General features: G+C 32.4%; 1 long non-coding RNA gene across 3 annotated transcripts; it reads right to left on the reverse strand.

The window, feature by feature from the left end:
• Positions 1-1,338: 1,338 nt before the first annotated feature.
• LOC110726064 lies at positions 1,339-12,518 on the reverse strand. 3 transcript variants are annotated; one of them, XR_002512304.1, is made up of 4 exons: positions 12,262-12,518; positions 11,302-11,386; positions 10,852-10,909; positions 1,339-1,523 (listed from the first exon to the last, which is right to left on the reverse strand). It is a non-coding gene; the product is annotated as an uncharacterized LOC110726064 (long non-coding RNA). The 3 variants fall into 3 exon arrangements; XR_002512303.1 differs by lacking the exon at positions 12,262-12,518 and having other exon boundaries at positions 11,302-11,682; XR_002512305.1 differs by lacking the exons at positions 1,339-1,523; positions 12,262-12,518 and adding an exon at positions 10,625-10,753 and having other exon boundaries at positions 11,302-11,700.
• Between the last annotated feature and the right edge of the window lie 233 nt (positions 12,519-12,751).

The following is a 12,751-nucleotide window of genomic DNA, read 5'->3' on the forward strand; positions in this document are numbered from 1 at the left end:
TTAGCGCCAGACGCTAACGCTAGCGCCAGGCGCTAATGTCTGGTGTTAGGCGCTAATTAGAGTTTTGACGCGTATTCTAAAATCAGATAGAATTTAACCGTACAGGAGGATAAAATCGTATTTTCCTCAAAAACACTCCTTAATTCTAATTAAAATTCCAAAAAGTAAAAAAAAGTCAATTTATCAATACTAATTGAATTATGAATGATAAATCCATATTAGGCCCTCCTCTAGATCATTGGGCCGCATATAAGGTTCAAATCGGGCCCAGTTTAGTAATTTGGCCATAACTTCCTCATTATTCATTGGAATTAGGCTTATAATATATCGTTGGAAAGGTCTTTTCAAGCCCTATCCAACTACACTATTAATGGACCCATATCATGGACCAACCAAACTGGATTGGCTGTTTTCTTCAAATAGGTTTTCAAAATCAAAGAGAAGAGAAAATAAATTAAAACTATCCACAACACTAGATTTTCCACACTTTCACCTCATTTGATTATGGTTCGACGTGAAAGGTACTCATCACCGGGTTTGGTTTTGGGGAGACACAAATGGGTCTCTACACCATCCAAATAGCAAAAGATCTTATGATTAGCTAACCTCTCAAGCATTTGATCTATAAAGGGAAGGGGGAAGTGGTCCTTTTTAGTGGTGATATTCAGTCTACGATAATCAATACACATACGCCACCCTGTTACAGTTTTAGTGGGAATTAATTCATTTTTTTTCATTAGTGATCACAATCATCCCACCTTTTTTAGGCACTACCTGCACAGGACTTACCCACTTGGAGTCAGAAATAGGATAGATAATACCTGCATCAAGTAATTTCTTAACCTCTTTATTGACTACTTCCTGCATGTTAGGATTCACTAGGCGAAAATTGCTAATGGCCACCGGTTGAAAACCCCCCATTGCCACCGGTTTTGAACCGGTGGTCATTTGGGGGGTGGAAATAAAGCATCGCATGGCCACCGGTTCAAAACCGGTGGCAATAGTCTTCATGGCCACCGGTTAACCGATGGTAATAATAATTATGGCTACCGGTTAACCGGTAGCAATAAAAAATGGCGCGGTTTTTTTTTGCTGTTTAAGGCTGACTATTGCCACCGGTTTGAACCGGTAAACTGGTGGCAATAAAAGGATCTAAATTTTTTTTTTCCTGCAATTATTCCTACAACTGATCCTACTATAATATTCTGCCATATTATTGCTATAAATTCTGCCATAATATAATTATTATTAATAATCATAACAAGAATTAAAAATATATATTTAGACTTTTATAATTAAAAACCAAATGCAATACAACAAATTAAATAAAGTGTGATATATAAATAAATACAAACAATACTAATAAGTAGTCAATATTGTAGTTTAAAAGTTAACAATTAACAAAGTATAAATTCAAAATGATGCCACATTTACAAATTGAAGGTGATGAAAAATGCCAATATGTCTCGAACTTCATTAAGCTCCTTGATTGTTAACGGATCTCCCTTTTGCACCTTGCAAAACTTAGAATATATATAAATTATGTTAGAATAAATTATATTAATATGTAAACAATTAAATACTTGGGAAAATTAAAAACAGTCGTATTTTCATCCAAAATAGCCAAAATAAGGCCTATTTGACTTCTACTTGCCCATTTTCTACATTTTTAAACAAATGACCAAGTTCTTTCCCATAACATGTCAATTATACTTAGTTATAGGTGGCTAAGCCTTGAAATCACAGAAAAAGGGCATTTTACTAAGTTTAAGGTCGCATTTTCATCCAAAATACCCAAAATAAGGCCTATTTGACTTCTACTTGCCCATTTTCTACATTTTTAAACAAATGACTAAATTCTTTCTCATCACATGTCAATTATACTTAGTTATAGGTGGCTAAGCCTTGAAATCACAGAAAAATGGCATTTAACTAAGTTTAAGGTCACATTTTCATCCAAAATAGCCAAAATAAGGGCTATTTGACTTCTACTTGCCCATTTTCTACATTTTTAAACAAATGACCAAGTTCTTTCTCATTACATGTCAATTATACTTAGTTATAGGTGGCTAAGCCTTGAAATCACAGAAAAATGGCATTTTACTAAGTTTAAGGTCACATTTTCATCCAAAATAGCCAAAATAAGGCCTATTTGACTTCTACTTGCCCATTTTCTACATTATTAAACAAATGACCAAGTTCTTTCACATAACATGTCAACTATAGTTAGTTATAGGTGGCTAAGCCTTGAAATCACAGAAAAAGGGCATTTTACTAAATTTAAGGTCGCATTTTCATCCAAAATAGCCAAAATAAGGCCTATTTGACTTCTACTTGCCCATTTTCTACATTTTTAAACAAATGACCAAGTTATTTCTCATAACATGTCAATTACACTTAGTTATAGGTGGCTAAGCCTTGAAATCATAGAAAAAGGGCATTTTACTAAGTTTAAGGTCGCATTTTCATCCAAAATACCCAAAATAAGGCCAATTTGACTTCTACTTGCCCATTTTCTACATTTTTAAACAAATGACCAAGTTCTTTCCCATAACATGTCAATTATACTTAGTTATAGGTGGCTAAGCCTTGAAATCACAGAAAAAGGGCATTTTACTAAGTTTAAGGTCGCATTTTCATCCAAAATAGCCAAAATAAGGCCAATTTGACTTCTACTTGCCCATTTTCTACATTTTTAAACAAATGACCAAGTTCTTTCTCATAACATGTCAATTATACTTAGTTATAGGTGGCTAAGCCTTGAAATCACAGAAAAAGGGCATTTTACTAAGTTTAAGGTCGCATTTTCATCCAAAATAGCCAAAATAAGGCCTATTTGACTTCTACTTGCCCATTTTCTACATTTTTAAACAAATGACCAAGTTCTTTCCCATAACATGTCAATTATACTTAGTTATAGGTGGCTAAGCCTTAAAATCACAGAAAAAGGGCATTTTACTAAGTTTAAGGTCGCATTTTCATCCAAAATAGCCAAAATAAGGCCTATTTGACTTCTACTTGCCCATTTTCTACATTTTTAAACAAATGACCAAATTCTTTCTCATAACATGTCAATTATACTTAGTTATAGGTGGCTAAGCCTTGAAATCACAGAAAAAGGGCATTTTACTAAGTTTAAGGTCGCATTTTCATCCAAAATAGCCAAAATAAGGCCTATTTGACTTCTACTTGCCCATTTTCTACATTTTTAAACAAATGACCAAGTTCTTTCTCATAACATGTCAATTATACTTAGTTATAGGTGGCTAAGCCTTGAAATCACAGAAAAAGGGCATTTTACTAAGTTTAAGGTCGCATTTACATCCAAAATACCCAAAATAAGGCCAATTTGATTTCTACTTGCCCATTTTCTACATTTTTAAACAAATGACCAAGTTATTTCACATAATATGTCAATTATACTTAATTATAGGTGGCTAAGCATTGAAATCACAGAAAAAGGGCATTTTACTAAGTTTAAGGTCGCATTTTCATCCAAAATAGCCAAAATAAGGCCTATTTGACTTCTACTTGCCCATTTTCTACATTATTAAACAAATGACCAAGTTCTTTCACATAACATGTCAACTATATTAGTTATAGGTGCTAAGCTTGAAATCAAGAAAAAGCATTTACTAAATTTAAGTCGCATTTTCATCAAAATACAAAATAAGGCTATTTACTTCTACTTGCCATTTTCTACATTTTTAAACAAATGACCAAGTTATTTCTCATAACATGTCAATTACACTTAGTTATAGGTGGCTAAGCCTTGAAATCATAGAAAAAGGGCATTTTACTAAGTTTAAGGTCGCATTTTCATCCAAAATACCCAAAATAAGGCCAATTTGACTTCTACTTGCCCATTTTCTACATTTTTAAACAAATGACCAAGTTCTTTCCCATAACATGTCAATTATACTTAGTTATAGGTGGCTAAGCCTTGAAATCACAGAAAAAGGGCATTTTACTAAGTTTAAGGTCGCATTTTCATCCAAAATAGCCAAAATAAGGCCAATTTGACTTCTACTTGCCCATTTTCTACATTTTTAAACAAATGACCAAGTTCTTTCTCATAACATGTCAATTATACTTAGTTATAGGTGGCTAAGCCTTGAAATCACAGAAAAAGGGCATTTTACTAAGTTTAAGGTCGCATTTTCATCCAAAATAGCCAAAATAAGGCCTATTTGACTTCTACTTGCCCATTTTCTACATTTTTAAACAAATGACCAAGTTCTTTCCCATAACATGTCAATTATACTTAGTTATAGGTGGCTAAGCCTTAAAATCACAGAAAAAGGGCATTTTACTAAGTTTAAGGTCGCATTTTCATCCAAAATAGCCAAAATAAGGCCTATTTGACTTCTACTTGCCCATTTTCTACATTTTTAAACAAATGACCAAATTCTTTCTCATAACATGTCAATTATACTTAGTTATAGGTGGCTAAGCCTTGAAATCACAGAAAAAGGGCATTTTACTAAGTTTAAGGTCGCATTTTCATCCAAAATAGCCAAAATAAGGCCTATTTGACTTCTACTTGCCCATTTTCTACATTTTTAAACAAATGACCAAGTTCTTTCTCATAACATGTCAATTATACTTAGTTATAGGTGGCTAAGCCTTGAAATCACAGAAAAAGGGCATTTTACTAAGTTTAAGTCGCATTTACATCCAAAATACCCAAAATAAGGCCAATTTGATTTCTACTTGCCCATTTTCTACATTTTTAAACAAATGACCAAGTTATTTCACATAATATGTCAATTATACTTAATTATAGGTGGCTAAGCATTGAAATCACAGAAAAAGGGCATTTTACTAAGTTTAAGGTCGCATTTTCATCCAAAATAACCAAAATAAGGCCTATTTGACTTCTACTTGCCCATTTTCTACATTTTTAAACAAATGACCAAGTTTTTTCTCATAACATGTCAATTACACTTAGTTAAAGGTGGCTAAGCCTTGAAATCATAGAAAAAGGGCATTTTACTAAGTTTAAGGTCGCATTTTCATCCAAAATACCCAAAATAAGGCCTATTTAACTTCTACTTGCCCATTTTCTACATTTTTAAACAAATGTCCTAGTTCTTTCTCATAACATGTCAATAATACTTAGTTATAGGTGGCTAAGCCTTGAAATCACAGAAAAAGAGCATTTTACTAAGTTTAAGGTCGCATTTTCATCCAAAATAGCCAAAATAAGGCCTATTTGACTTCTACTTGCCCATTTTCTACATTTTTAAACAAATGACTAAGTTCTTTCTCATAACATGTCAATTATACTTAGTTATAGGTGGCTAAGCCTTGAAATCACAGAAAAAGGGCATTTTACTAAATTTAAGGTCGCATTTTCATCCAAAATAGCCAAAATAAGGCCTATTTGACTTCCACTTGCCCATTTTCAACATTTTTAAACAAATGACCAAGTTCTTTTTCATAACATGTCAATTATACTTAGTTATAGGTGGCTAAGCCTTAAAATCACAGAAAAAGGGCATTTTACTAAGTTTAAGGTCGCATTTTCATCCAAAATAGCCAAAATAAGGCCTATTTGACTTCTAGTTGCCCATTTTCTACATTTTTAAACTAATGACAAAGTTCTTTCTCATAACATGTCAATTATACTTAGTTGTAGATGGCAAAGCGTTGAAATCATAGAAAAAGATCATTTTACTAAGTTTAAGGTCGCATTTTCATCCAAAATAGCCAAAATAAGGCCTATTTGAATTCTACTTGCCCATTTTCTACATTTTTAAACAAATGACCAAGTTCTTTCTCATAACATGTCAATTTCACTTAGTTATAGGTGGCTAAGCCTTGAAATCACAGAAAAAGGGCATTTTACTAAGTTTAAGGTTGCATTTTTATCCAAAATAGCCAAAATAAGGCCCATTTGACTTCTCCTTGCCCATTTTCTACATTTTTAAACAAATGACCAAGTTTTTTCTCATAACATGTCAATTACACTTAGTTAAAGGTGGCTAAGCCTTGAAATCATAGAAAAAGGGCATTTTACTAAGTTTAAGGTCGCATTTTCATCCAAAATACCCAAAATAAGGCCTATTTAACTTCTACTTGCCCATTTTCTACATTTTTAAACAAATGTCCTAGTTCTTTCTCATAACATGTCAATTATCTTTAGTTATAGGTGGCTAAGCCTTGAAATCACAGAGAAAGAGCATTTTACTAAGTTTAAGGTCGCATTTTCATCCAAAATAGCCAAAATAAGGCCTATTTGACTTCTACTTGCCCATTTTCTACATTTTTAAACAAATGACCAAGTTCTTTCACATAACATGTCAATTATACTTAGTTATAGGTGGCTAAGCCTTGAAATCACAGAAAAAGGGAATTTTACTAAATTTAAGGTCGCATTTTCATCCAAAATAGCCAAAATAAGGCCTATTTGACTTCTAGTTGCCCATTTTCTACATTTTTAAACAAATGACCAAGTTCTTTTTCGTAACATGTCAATTATACTTAGTTAAAGGTGGCTAAGCCTTGAAATCACAGAAAAAGCGCATTTTACTAAGTTTAAGGTCGCATTTTCATCCAAAATAGCCAAAATAAGGCCTATTTGACTTCTCCTTGCCCATTTTCTACATTTTTAAACAAATGACAAAGTTCTTTCTCATTACATGTCAATTATACTTAGTTGTAGATGGCTAAGCCTTGAAATCACAGAAAAAGGACATTTTACTAAGTTTAAGGTAGCATTTTCATCCAAAATAGCCAAAATAAGGCCTATTTGACTTCTCCTTGCCCATTTTCTACATTTTTAAACAAATGACCAAGTTCTTTCTCATAACATGTCAATTATACTTAGTTAAAGGTGGCTAATCCTTGAAATCATAGAAAAAGGGCATTTTACTAAGTTTAAGGTCGCATTTTCATCCAAAATAGCCAAAATAAGGCCTATTTAACTTCTACTTGCCCATTTTCTACGTTTTTAAACAAATGTCCAAGTTCTTTCTCATAACATGTCAATTATACTTAGTTATAGGTGGCAAAGAGTTGAAATCATAGAAAAAGATCATTTTACTAAGTTTAAGGTCACATTTTCATCCAAAATAGCCAAAATAAGGCCTTTTTGACTTCTACTTGCCCATTTTCTACATTTTTAAACAAATGACCAAGTTTTTTCACATAACATGTCAATTATACTTAGTTATAGGTGGCTAAGCCTTGAAATCACAGAAAAAGGGCATTTTACTAAGTTTAAGGTCGCATTTTCATCCAAAATAGCCAAAATAAGGCTTATTTGACTTCTACTTGCCCATTTTCTACATTTTTAAACAAATGACCAAGTTCTTTCACATAACATGTCAATTATACTTAGTTATAGGTGGCTAAGCCTTGAAATCACAGAAAAAGGGCATTTTACTAAGTTTAAGGTCGCATATTCATCCAAAATAGCCAAAATAAGGCCTATTTGACTTCTCCTTGCCCATTTTCTACATTTTTAAACAAATGACCAAGTTCTTTCTCATAACATGTCAATTATACTTAGTTAAAGGTGGCTAAGCCTTGAAATCATAGAAAAAGGGCATTTTACTAAGTTTAAGGTCGCATTTTCATCCAAAATAGCCAAAATAAGGCCTATTTAACTTCTACTTGCCCATTTTCTACATTTTTAAACAAATGTCCAAATTCTTTCTCATAACATGTCAATTATACTTAGTTATAGGTGGCTAAGCCTTGAAATCACAGAAAAAGGGCATTTTACTAAGTTTAAGGTCGCATTTTCATCCAAAATAGCCAAAATAAGGCCTATTTGACTTCTACTTGCCCATTTTCTACATTTTTAAACAAATGACCAAGTTCTTTCACATAACATGTCAATTATACTTAGTTATAGGTGGCTAAGCCTTGAAATCACAGAAAAAGGGAATTTTACTAAATTTAAGGTCGCATTTTCATCCAAAATAGCCAAAATAAGGCCTATTTGACTTCTAGTTGCCCATTTTCTACATTTTTAAACAAATGACCAAGTTCTTTTTCGTAACATGTCAATTATACTTAGTTAAAGGTGGCTAAGCCTTGAAATCACAGAAAAAGCGCATTTTACTAAGTTTAAGGTCGCATTTTCATCCAAAATAGCCAAAATAAGGCCTATTTGACTTCTCCTTGCCCATTTTCTACATTTTTAAACAAATGACAAAGTTCTTTCTCATTACATGTCAATTATACTTAGTTGTAGATGGCTAAGCCTTGAAATCACAGAAAAAGGACATTTTACTAAGTTTAAGGTAGCATTTTCATCCAAAATAGCCAAAATAAGGCCTATTTGACTTCTCCTTGCCCATTTTCTACATTTTTAAACAAATGACCAAGTTCTTTCTCATAACATGTCAATTATACTTAGTTAAAGGTGGCTAATCCTTGAAATCATAGAAAAAGGGCATTTTACTAAGTTTAAGGTCGCATTTTCATCCAAAATAGCCAAAATAAGGCCTATTTAACTTCTACTTGCCCATTTTCTACGTTTTTAAACAAATGTCCAAGTTCTTTCTCATAACATGTCAATTATACTTAGTTATAGGTGGCAAAGAGTTGAAATCATAGAAAAAGATCATTTTACTAAGTTTAAGGTCACATTTTCATCCAAAATAGCCAAAATAAGGCCTTTTTGACTTCTACTTGCCCATTTTCTACATTTTTAAACAAATGACCAAGTTTTTTCACATAACATGTCAATTATACTTAGTTATAGGTGGCTAAGCCTTGAAATCACAGAAAAAGGGCATTTTACTAAGTTTAAGGTCGCATTTTCATCCAAAATAGCCAAAATAAGGCTTATTTGACTTCTACTTGCCCATTTTCTACATTTTTAAACAAATGACCAAGTTCTTTCACATAACATGTCAATTATACTTAGTTATAGGTGGCTAAGCCTTGAAATCACAGAAAAAGGGCATTTTACTAAGTTTAAGGTCGCATATTCATCCAAAATAGCCAAAATAAGGCCTATTTGACTTCTCCTTGCCCATTTTCTACATTTTTAAACAAATGACCAAGTTCTTTCTCATAACATGTCAATTATACTTAGTTAAAGGTGGCTAAGCCTTGAAATCATAGAAAAAGGGCATTTTACTAAGTTTAAGGTCGCATTTTCATCCAAAATAGCCAAAATAAGGCCTATTTAACTTCTACTTGCCCATTTTCTACATTTTTAAACAAATGTCCAAATTCTTTCTCATAACATGTCAATTATACTTAGTTATAGGTGGCTAAGCCTTGAAATCACAGAAAAAGGGCATTTTACTAAGTATAAGGTCGCATTTTCATCCAAAATAGCCTAAAAAGGCCAACTTGACTTCTACTTGCCCATTTTCTACATTTTTAAACAAATGACCAATTTCTTTCTCATAACATGTCAATTATACTTAGTTATAGATGGCTAAGCCTTGAAATCACAGAAAAAGGGCATTTTACTAAGTTTAAGGTCGCATTTTCATCTAAAATAGCCAAAATAAGGCCTATTTGACTTCTACTTGCCCATTTTCTACATTTTTAAACAAATGACCAAGTTCTTTCTCATAACATGTCAATTATACTTAGTTATAGGTGGCTAAGCCTTGAAATCACAGAAAAAGGGCATTTTACTAAGTTTAAGGTCGCATTTTCATCCAAAATAGCCAAAATAAGGCCTATTTGACTTCTACTTGCCCATTTTCTACATTTTTAAAAAAATGGCCAAATTCTTTCTCATAACATGTCAATTATTCTTAGTTATAGGTGGCTAAGCCTTGAAATCACAGAAAAAGGGCATTTTACTAAGTTTAAGTTCGCATTTTCATCCAAAATAGCCAAAATAAGGCCTATTTGACTTCTACTTGCCCATTTTCTACATTTTTAAACAAATGACCAAGTTCTTTCTCATAACATGTCAACTATACTTAGTTATAGGTGGCTAAGCCTTGAAATCACAGAAAAAGGGCATTTTACTAAGTTTAAGGTCGCATTTTCATCCACAATTACCTAAAAAGGCCAATTTGACTTCTACTTGCCCATTTTCTACATTTTTAAACAAATGACCAAGTTCTTTCTCATAACATGTCAATTATACTTAGTTATAGGTGGCTAAGCCTTGAAATCACAGAAAAAGGGCATTTTACTAAGTTTAAGGTCGTATTTTCATCCAAAATAGCCAAAATAAGGCCTATTTGACTTCTACTTGCCCATTTTCTACATTTTTAAACAAATGACCAAGTTCTTTCTCATAACATGTCAATTATACTTAGTTATAGGTGGCTAAGCTTTGAAATCACAGAAAAAGGGCATTTTACTAAGTTTAAGGTCGCATTTTCATCCAAAATAACCAAAATAAGGCTTATTTGACTTCTAATTGCCCATTTTCTACATTTTAAAACAAATGACCAAGTTATTTCTCATAACATGTCAATTATACTTAGTTATAGGTGGCTAAGCCTTGAAATCACATAAAATGGGCATTTTACTAAGTTTAAGGTCGCGTTTTCATCCAAAATAGCCAAAATAAGGCCTATTTAACTTCTACTTGCCCATTTTCTACATTTTTAAACAAATGTCCAAGTTATTTCTCATAACATGTCAATTATACTTAGTTATAGGTGGCTAAGCGTTGAAATCACAGAAAAAGAGCATTTTACTAAGTTTAAGGTCGTAGCTCATCAAGATGTATGGTGTTGGAACAATGAGTCGCTATGTCAAGCATGAATCTCATCACGTATAATCCACAATCAACTCCATTATCTTGTTGTGGGCACTAGCATAGGAACAAATCAAATGAATCAAACGTCACATAAAACCCACAATTGTTTTAGCAATGTTTATTAAGATAATCACAATATGATGTGGCATTACCATAGGTGATTTCCATGTATGACCCCGTGGAGCACGACCATGTATCTTCTTCATAATACTATAGAAAAGTAAATTCAAATTTGATTAGTTTGACTACTAAATGAGTTAGGTTAAGATGTAGATAATTACTTACCCACATATGTACCCAGAGAACATGGAGAAGAAATGGACAGCCAAGATGTTCCTTAAATTCGAAAAAAAAAACATACATTCACCACCTAAGTGAGAGTAAACATTCAAGAATAGTCCCAACCGGGGACTATTCAAGACTTTCTCCTAATGAGAAAGCCTTGAACGGGTATCTAGGCATATGATGATGCAAACATTCAACATATTATTGTAATTATTTATTATTAAACAAGACACAACTTGTAATATCATGAACAAACTTTTATCAAATAGATAAATAGAAAGAAATATATATAGCTCCATAAAGTTTATAGTTCATACCAATATAGCAAGTATAATGGATGTAATGTCTCAAACTTCCCACTTGAATAGCTAATAAACTTGTGCTTCACTTCATAATATGAATCTACAAAAATAAAAAATAAAACAAAAAATAAAAGTTAGTAATTTTGTCAAGAACTATAAAACCACCTAAAATTACACATTAAAACATACAACCAAATTCAACTAATTAATTAACAAGGTTACTAATAATCTCTACTTTATTCAAAATTTCCTAATAAAACCTATCAATCAATTCAAAATTTCCTAATAAAACCTAACAATCAATTTAACTAAGAAACTCTCCAACATCCAAACAAATAGACACCAAGCGTGGTCTAAGATGTGTATTTTCGGAAATTAGAGTTCATTTTAACATTTCTAATTCTCAATTATCGTGTGGAGGTCATACAGTTGTCAGTTATGCTAATATTTTAGTACAGAAATCACAGATTAGTTGAAATCTGCCATGTTCCTTCGCATCAACAAAACTACAAAACTACTAAGTGCAATTCTCTTTAAAGTACTTCAAAAAGAGATATAGTGAGAGGTCCAATTCTCTCCCAACTATTGTGTCTTCTTCTCCACTTTCAAATTTTTAATTGTTCTTGTTTGTTCATCTTAATCACTTTCATTATATTGCCACTATTCACTCTAAAAACAATAATACAAAACTAAGATATCAGATAACAACTACAGCCACAAATGCTTGAACACATAATTTAACTTACATTCCGGTTAATATTGCAATAAAAAAATCTTAATATGAAGCGATGATAAAAAATAAAAAAAATCAAAATAACATAAATAGTAAGTAAATACTCTGAATGTGCAAGAGTCTTTTCTTTCTTTGTTTTTATTTATTTCTAAAGAAAGCAAACCGAAAGATACTACAAAGTATAACACAAGCACACAACATCATGTAATATGTCATCAGAAAGATATAGGTCACATCTTTACCTCAAAATATATTATGCCGTTTGTTGCTTTGACAAAAGCACCAAGAGAAGATGATTCTACACCAGCTACTGGTTTGACTTGTACAAATAATTTCTCTGCCAATCACCAAAATATCAAGTAATTGCAGTTTTTTTTTTTTTTCAATTAACCTAATTCATGAACAAATAATCAATTTGTTGCATTCTAAAGATACACACAATTAATCAATTTCTTGCATTCTAAAGATGCATTCTCTCAACTTTTAACCCTAACAACAACAACAAAAAAATCAGAAATTCAGAAAAAATTACCGTCAAGTAATTGCAATTTTGAACGGTGGCTGTGGGATGGTGGTGCCGTGGCTGTGGGATGGTGGTGCCGTGGCTGTGGGATGGTGGTGCGGTGTCTGTGGCGTCAGTGCGGACAGGTGGTGGACGGACCACGCACCTGGTCAGTGGTGGAGGGAGTTCCCCCGAAAATTCGAATTTCGCCCTGTGGTGCGCGCTGCTTT

This window comes from Chenopodium quinoa, unplaced genomic scaffold (assembly GCF_001683475.1).
Source record: "Chenopodium quinoa cultivar QQ74 unplaced genomic scaffold, ASM168347v1, whole genome shotgun sequence".
NCBI classification, from domain to species: Eukaryota; Viridiplantae; Streptophyta; class Magnoliopsida; order Caryophyllales; family Amaranthaceae; genus Chenopodium; species Chenopodium quinoa.